This window comes from Gobius niger (genome assembly GCF_951799975.1).
Source record: "Gobius niger genome assembly, chromosome: 21".
Classification (NCBI taxonomy): Eukaryota; Metazoa; Chordata; class Actinopteri; order Gobiiformes; family Gobiidae; genus Gobius; species Gobius niger.
In genome coordinates this window covers 21,895,401-21,904,202 of record NC_136872.1, presented here as the reverse complement: position 1 = coordinate 21,904,202, position 8,802 = coordinate 21,895,401, and positions in this window count along the sequence as shown.

The following is an 8,802-nucleotide window of genomic DNA, read 5'->3' as shown; positions in this document are numbered from 1 at the left end:
AGAAGTTAACAAGGATTGCGTGTGAGTCGCGTCGTTGTTCGTCAATTAGACACGCAATACAAAAGACTTTGGTATGTGCTTGTACTATGTAAACAAAGTAGTAGGTAATGAGAAGCGAGCACAGTGTTCCTGGTGGGTCCCGAGGCGTTCGACTTTACCCAATTCTAAAAGCTTGTTAAAAAAAAAAAGGTCAAAATAGTGACAAGAAGGAGACGATGAAAACACAGAAAAAAAAGCATCAAGAGAGCGACATAAAAGTGATTGGAAAGCGCAAAAAAACAACAAAAGCACAACACAAATGCAGCAAAACAGGCAACAATAACGTGACAAAAAATACAACAAAAAAATGTGTAATGTAAATGTAATAACTTGTACCTATGGGTTAGATACTGTTGTGGATTTTCTTGCTTAATAAAGCTTAAAGCAGTACTAAGTAGCTTTTCCCCCTAGAGGCCATAAGCGCAACTGCAGGTGTAGTAGCAAGTTACGATTTTTTAACTTATTGTCTTGGAGAGTAAATACTACGCTGACAGGAAAGACAAAGGGAGAGAGGGTCACTGTGCATCCAATTATACAATGGAAATAATTTTTTTCACTCAAACTTTGCTGTAAATACTGTTTAAAGTGACGTTAGCCCGCAGTTAGCTTTGCCCGTTAGCATGTTAGCTTCTTCTTTGTGATTCCATTAGTGTGTTTTGGTGACTCCGGTCCGGAGGCAATCAAGTTGCAAACATGGTTTTCTGTCCAGAGACACCAGGGGGCGATGAAAGACCCTCCAATCATCCCATAAACACCTGTATTACTCCCACAGGGACTACGGAAAGGATATATTAAGGTAAACACGTTACTTAGTACTGCTTTAGGAGATGTTGTCTAGTCAAAAGGTGAGGTTTAATAGTTTCGATAGAGTAATTTTTACCATTTTGCATTTAGAATAACTTATATTTGAGCAGCTTCATTTCATTTATTAATTTAATTGAATGGGACAGTGCATATTAATGAACAGACAACTAGTGCTGTAAATATGCCGGATTTAGCTCAAGGCTACTTTCCATCCGCAGTCCCATAAAAAAACAAGACAAGAACATACAAAATACAAAACATATAAGCCACAACACACAAGCAGTGCATTACAGACAAACCAGGCAAGGACAACAACTACACCATACATAAAGTGCATCTCTTTCATACGACACTCCCCTCGTCCCGCCCACTCACACACCTGTACGTGCAAGTATTTAAAAATACGTTCCTGTCTTAATGCCTTTTAATGGTCACATCTTTGTTGGCAGAAAAGCCGTTCTTTCAGTTGCCTCTTAAATGAGACGTAGGCGCTGCTTTCTCTAACGGTCAAAGGTAGCGTGTTCCGACTAGAACAAGCCTTAATGCAAAGCACGTGTTGAGAAAGCGTGTGCCTCCGGATCTGTACCTCACAGCCCCCCCCTGACTGCTGATCGAGTGCTGGTCTCACAATTGGCTTGTTGCACGGTGTGGCTATGCTAGTTCCTCTGACCTGAAGGTGTGAGCGCCTGGACTTCCTGTCGGTTTTCTTTTCCTGGAATAAAAATCATATTTTCTAAAGATTACGTTGTGGGCGGTGAGTTCCCGGTCGATGATCATTTATTGTGTGTTGAAATCATGATGTAACGAGTTCAGATCGGAGACGCCTGTGATCATGAAGGATTGATAGTTTGTCTTGAAGCTAAAGGCTAACATGCTATGAAAAATATATATAAAAGGCACTATTTCAAGTTGTGTAATGCATTAACCCCTTAACTCCCACCTGAACCGAGCACGTTTTCTCGACGAAAACAATGATGGAAATGTGGCAAAAATGTCACAAGAAATTGACCAAAAATTGACGAAAAATGACAAAAATATGACACAAAAAATGACCAAAAAATGACAAAAATGTGACAAAATGTGACAAAAATGTGACAAAAAAATTACCAACAAATTACAAAAATGTGATAAAAAATTGACAAAAAAATGAAAAAAAAATCTGATGACGTGAGGAAAAAAGATCCTCTCGGTTCAGGCGGGAGTTAAGAGGTTAAATTAGCCTTTAGCTTCAAGACAAACTCACTGATCCTTACAAACATAAACGTCTCCTATATGGAAATATTTCTACCAGAAACTCACTGGTCTAAGCTAATCTTAATGGAAATGAATACGAACAGGAAGTACTAGCGCCCACAGCTTCAGCTCAGAGGAACTAGCGTAGCCACATTGTGCAACAAGCCGATTTCTTTTTTTTATAAATTCCCGAAGAGGAGGCGGAGCCTGGTCATGTAGCACTCTATAAACAAGGCAATTCATTTTAAAACATTTTAGATTTTCAAAATTTAAAAATGTATATTTGTTTATTAGAGCCCATATGTGAAAAGACTGGGGTTTTTGATCAAGTACCTTAATGGCTGCTTTGTATAACTGCTGAATGGGTTTAAGCGCAGCGGCACCAGCAGAGGACCAGGCCCGTGAAACAATATTCAATATGGGAGAATATCATACAGTGGAGGTATGACTTTGCTCCTTCTGTTGTAATAAAGGGTCGAATTTGTTTATAGTTTTTAAAATTGAATTTGATGGTGTTTGTGGCCTTTTTAATGTGCTTTTTGAATGTGAGGTTGGGATCCAAGATTACTCCAAGATATTTAAAGTGGGTCACTAACTCCAGCTCCTCACCATCCAAAAACACAGACGATCTCTCTTGTTTCAAGGTTTTTTTGCTAAACATCATGCAGACTGTCTTTTTTTAGTTGAGCTTGAGACAACTTTGTTTAAGCCCTCGGTGAGTTTGGCAATAAAGAAACAGTTTGCTCTCTCAGTAGAATGGTTTGGACGAAAGCCAAACTGCATTCTGTGCAATGGAATGAATTCTTTATCAAGGTGTGTCATTAGTTGATTTGCCACGCACTTTTCAGTGACTTTAGATATAACTGGCAAGATGCTGAACGGTCGGTAGTTTGTGAGTTGGTGTTTTATCCCCCGTTTTAAAAACTGGGGTTATAGTACCCTCTTTCCAAGAGGACGGAACTGTGTTCTCACTAATTGACTGATTAACCAAGTCAGTGATAGGTTGCACCAGTGCCTCAGCGTGAGTTCTTAAAAAATTGGTGTCGATACCACGCACGTCCCTGGCTTTCAAAATTTTGAGGGTTGAGATGATTTTAACAACCTCCTCCGCGGATATATGTTGCAGCTGGAAGATAGGGTGCTCTTCATTTAATGAGAGTGGCAGAATAGTAGAAGGAGGGAAGTTCTTTGTTATTTCAAATATACTGTCAATGAAATAATTGTTGAAAGCATTGGATAGAACCAAAGGATCACTGATCAATTTATCATTTACTGCCATCTCAAGAGGTGGAGCCTCTGATTTTAAGTTTTTCCCAAGGAGTTTATTTAGGATTTGCCAAGTTTTTTTCCATTACCTTTTGTACTTTCTGTTATGTTAACAAAGAAACTTGCTTTGGCTTTTCTTAAGGTTCGCGTGACTTTGTTACGGTCAGTAGGCAAGCCAGTTTTCCAGCATTTTTTAAGCATCAGCTTCGTGGTTGTATAAGCTACACAGCGGCGGAGTGATCTGGAGTTATAAGTGATTTGCCTCAGGTGCACTGTGGAGCGGGTCAGACTGTTTTTAATGCAGGCTAGCTGATACCATAGAAATGCGCTAGCCTAACTGGAAAATCCCTTTAATTATGTTTAATAATGGCACTAGGTTGTGTAGTGTCTGCCTGTGGACAAGTAGCGTTACTGCTCTTTGTCTGGGACGGGAAATGAACCAGAGAGCACCTGTTTAGCACCAAAGTCTAAAGCGGGGGTAGGCAACGTCAGGCCCTTCAGCATAAAACCTTTGGAGAGAATTTTGAAGAAACATTTATTCATAAATCGAGTCCCCAATACATGAAAAGGACTCTGAAATGTGAAAAACACTGCCAATATTTTCACATTTCCCAGCAAAACACTGGATAAGGTCATGTATTATGTGAAAAACTTATATTTGTAGAAAAAAGGTGCTTTACTTTGGGCTACGATTGTAAGTTTTGGCCCTTCAAATTGGCCCTCCATGACACTGGTCTAAAGTCTGCAAAACCACCCAAAATAGTAAACAAGAGCCCAGAATAATAATCTTTTGAGAAACATTATTTATAGATACGTCCTATAGGTGAGTGTTCACTATACAAATATCCCGTTAAGATACCTTTACCTTTTACACATGTGTCAAGGGTGAAAGGAGTGTCCTTATTAATCAACTCCTAACCCAACAACAAGAGAGCGATTTCAATAATCTGCAGAGGAGCAAATACAAGATTTCTTTAACCCGATATTCCCCTGTCTGGAATATTTGTGCGTGTGGGGAAAATGAGTGGATTTCTACCGTCGGGAACCGGAGTGGGTTCGGAGGCGGGCGGTTCTATCGAGCTTCATTTGTGGGGAAAGATATCAGAACAAAGATATCAGCAGCAGCATTAATCATTAAGCCAAACCGGGGTGTTTCCATTAAAAGTCTGACCAGTGAACGCACCAAAACTAGAAATGCATTTGCCTGGACAAGCGGGAAAACAAGGCTGGAAGGTTTAGAGTTTGTAGGAGCTAAACTGTCTAAATGTTCTGATTTTTCTGGTGTGAACGTTCACGCACCACTTTTTGCCCCGGCACTGTAGTTTCTCTCGTGTCCAGGCAAATAGTTTTGGTTCGTTTATTGGAAACGCCTCTAATGGAAATTTTACCCAGAGTCAAATGAGTTTGTAAAACTGAGCAGCCGATTTCCATGGAACTCAGATAAACAAGAGCAAGAGATGTTTCGGCTCTCTCTGATGAGACGGGCAGCTTTAGCCCGTGTGAAGTACTTTGAAGCTAAAGTCTTAAAAATTTGCCTAGGGCTGGGTGTACCGTAGAAAAAAAATTGATACCGATTATTGTTCTTTGATACCGATACTTTTTTCGATACCTATGCTAAATTATTTTTTGATATAGAACCATAAAACTGAGTTATAATGTTAATGTATTGCTTTTCCTTTCATTTAATATCTTTTATCATTTGTATCATTTGTTTGAGGTGAAACAACCAAGAAACTTCCTGTAACGACAAAAGGGCAGAAAAAAACATTTCCAAGTTTTTATCATTTTTTTCCCTCATCTTTAACCAATTTTTTTCACCTTTTTGTTCCCCAAATTTTACATATTTTTCCTATATTTCCATTTTTAAGAAAAAAAAATCCCAATTTTTTTTGCCCAAAATGTTCCATATTTTTTCCCTAAATTTCTCCCAATTTTTTTCCTTTTTATTTTTTATTTTTTCAGCTTGTATTTTTATTATTATTATTTTGTATTTTTATTTTGATGACCAACAGCCTCAAAAGTTGTATACGCAGATTTTGTATTTCTTTCCTACCTGCTGTCGATACTTTAATTAGCCTTAAGGCTCATTCATACTTCACAAGACACAAGAACTTCTTGTTCTTACACCCTGAGCTGCAGAACAAAATGAAGTCACTTTTGCCTTGTCGCCATGGAAAAGTTTTGTAACTGACAGTTCCATGGCGATACCTATGCTAAATTATTTCTGATATCGTTAGGCACATAGCATAATTGCCTAACTCATTTTGATTTTGATTTTGGAAAACATGTAAAAAGACGTTTTATAGGAAACACATTATTTATAGATACGCCCTATAGATGACTGTTCACTATACAAGTATCCCATTATATCTTTACCTTTTACACATTTGTCAAGGGTGAAAGGAGTGTCCTTATTAATCAACTCCTAACCCAACAACAAGAGAGCGATTTCAGCAAAGACGATAAAGGAAAACAATCATTATGAAACACATAATGGTGGACGGTGAAAAATAATCTTCAGAGGAGCAAATACAAGATTTCTTTAACCCGATATTCCCTTGTCTGGAATATTTGTGCGTGTGGGAAAATGAATGGATTGGACACACCTTTAATGGAAATTTTACCCAGAGTCAAATGAGTATGTAAAACTGAGGGCTAGGGTTATTTCCATGGAACTCAGATAAACAAGAGCAAGAGATGTTTCGGCTCTCTCTGATGAGACGGGCAGCTTTAGCCTGTGTGAAGTACTTTGAAGCTAAAGTCTTAAAAATTTGCCTAGGGCTGGGTAAACCGTAGAAAAAAAATTGATACCGATTATTGTTCTTTGATACCGATACTTTTTTCGATACCTGTGCTAAATTATTTCTGATATAGAACCATAAAACTGAGTTATAATGTTAATTTATTGCTTTTCCTTTCATTTAATATCCATTACATTTGTATCATTTGTTTGAGGTGAAACAACCAAGAAATTTCCTGTAACGACAAAAGGGCAGAAAAAACACTTTCCAAGTTTTTATCATTTTTTTCCCTCACCTTTAACCAATTTTTTTCACCTATTTGTTCCCCAAATTTTACATATTTTTCCTAAATTTCCATTTTTAAGAAAAAAAAATCCCACATTTATTTCTTTTTTTTTTTTTCGTTTGTTTTTTTCCCCCAAAATGTTCCATATTTTTCCCCTAAATTTCTCCCAATTTTTTTCCATTTTTTTTTTTTCATTTTCTTTTTTCAAATTTTTTTCATTTTTTCCCATTTTTTCAGCTTATACTTTTTTATTATTTTTGATTTAGATTTTTATCATTTTTTCTTTTAATCTTTAACCGATTTTTTTCACCTTTTTGTTCCCCAAATTTTACATATTTTTCCTAAATTTCCATTTTTAAGAAAAAAGCTCACAATTTTTTTTGCTAAATTTTGTTGAAAAAATTCCCACATTTATTTCATGTTTTTTTTTTTGTTTGTTTTTTTCCCCCCAAATTTTCCATATTTTTTCCCTAAATTTCTCCCAATTTTTTTCCATGTTTTTTCCCATTTTACCTGTTTATCCAAATGTTCAATTATTATTATTATTATTATTATTTTTTCATTTTTCCAATTTTTTTTTTCCAATTTCTTTTTCAATTTTTTTTTTAAATTTTTTCAGCTTGTATTTTTATTATTTTTTCTTTTGATGACCAACAGCCTTAAAAGTTGTATACACAGATCTTGTATTTCTTTTCCACCTGCTGTCGATACTTTAATTAGCCTCAGGACATGTTCAGAGGGGGGATCATGAATAAATAAGTAAGTAAAAGATTCTGCGTGTTGAGCTGCGAGGAAATCGATGGCTCATTTTGTAACACAAGCTTTCAATACAAGTTCCATTGCTCTTTTTTGGCCCATAAAATGTCTCGTATTTAAAAAGGTCAGAGTCGTTATCGCCCCGTCTCTTGCCACATCATCTCCAGTTCATTTTGCTCCTATTGTGCTGATCTAATTGTGCGGAGAGAGGGGGGAGAATTTTCCGGCGTTGCTGCACAGATGGCGGCTCTCGCGCTCTGTAATGAAGAGATCCGGGTCTTGCCAAAATATTTCAAAGACTGTAACACGTCCAACTCGCGGAACAAGAGTCAGCCCAGTCGATTGTGCTAAAAATAAACTCCACGCAGCGTTTAACAGCCTTTTGTTCCATCAGAAAGTTGCCAGTTTAGCTCAATATTGTGCTTTGCATTGAGAAAATGAAACAAACTGTTTAGTTTGGGAAGAATCGGGTAGGTAGACCAATAAAAACATTTTCTATCACGTTATGAATGAAGCTTGTATGTACAAAAATCATAACAAAGACATTTTAGTAAGTTTATTTTTGAGCAGTTTACATTCTTTTCATAATCGTTGTATTAAACATTTACATTTCCTGGTGATACAGCACAATCCGGTCTGTATTAAAGATAAGAATTCAGAGCAACATATTCGATTCCAGAGTCAGGTAGTACTCAGCTACATTTAGTAACTTTCTGAAGAAATTCTATGTGATGACAATTAAAATACCTGAAAATACATTTGTTTAGTCTTCAGTAACAGTCCAAATACAAATTTACAATACAGTCCAGCAGCAAGTTTGAATTAGAATAATGTTTTGCAGTTTTTAACCCTAGAAAACTATCGCTCAAATTCAAAACACCATCACTAACGCCGGGTGATTTTACAACTGAGAAAATCCACCCAATAAAGAATAAAGAACTTCAAAATCTATCAATACATGACACATTTGAGCCGTGTTCTTTTGTATTTAACTGTGTCATGTCTAATATAATGAAAGAAAAGCATCATGAGGGGACCAGATGAAAATGCTCCAAAATTATTGGAAAATTAGGAATTTGGGAACAAAAAATTCCTAAAAAAATAAAATAATGAAGATGGAGACTTGATTTTTGGTCCATTCATTCCTGGGACACGTGAGACTTCTCTGGTGAAAGCTCAGTGTCCTCGGCACAAACAACCGCAGGAGAGACAAATGTCATGTTTTGAATGGGGATTAATGACCTGCCGACTAAAACAACTATGTGTCACTCACTTGCTGTGAGACCAGAGACTCCGAACTCTTTGACAGGAGCAAAGGTGAAGTTGCAACGTTAATGTGGCAGCCCTGAATGTCAACCTTGAAAGAAAACAAGATTGCCTGATTAAATGCACTAACCCTGCCCTGCCCTATCACTATTGTAAACATGAGCCTGTGGGATAAAGTGTGTTTGGATTAGAAAAATTCCCAGGCCAGCAAAGATGTCAAAGACAAAGCTAAAACTACCCACAGACACTCGGATAAACCATCATAATGAAAATCACATAAATGTATTTGCCCGGGGAAAAAACGCCCTGCAATAGTGTCTCGGGTTAACAAGCCACATTAGTGAAGGCTTTTAAAGTGCTGAACTGTTTGACCTCCTCAGTCTAACCGGCACATTCACCTCTGGCAGAGCC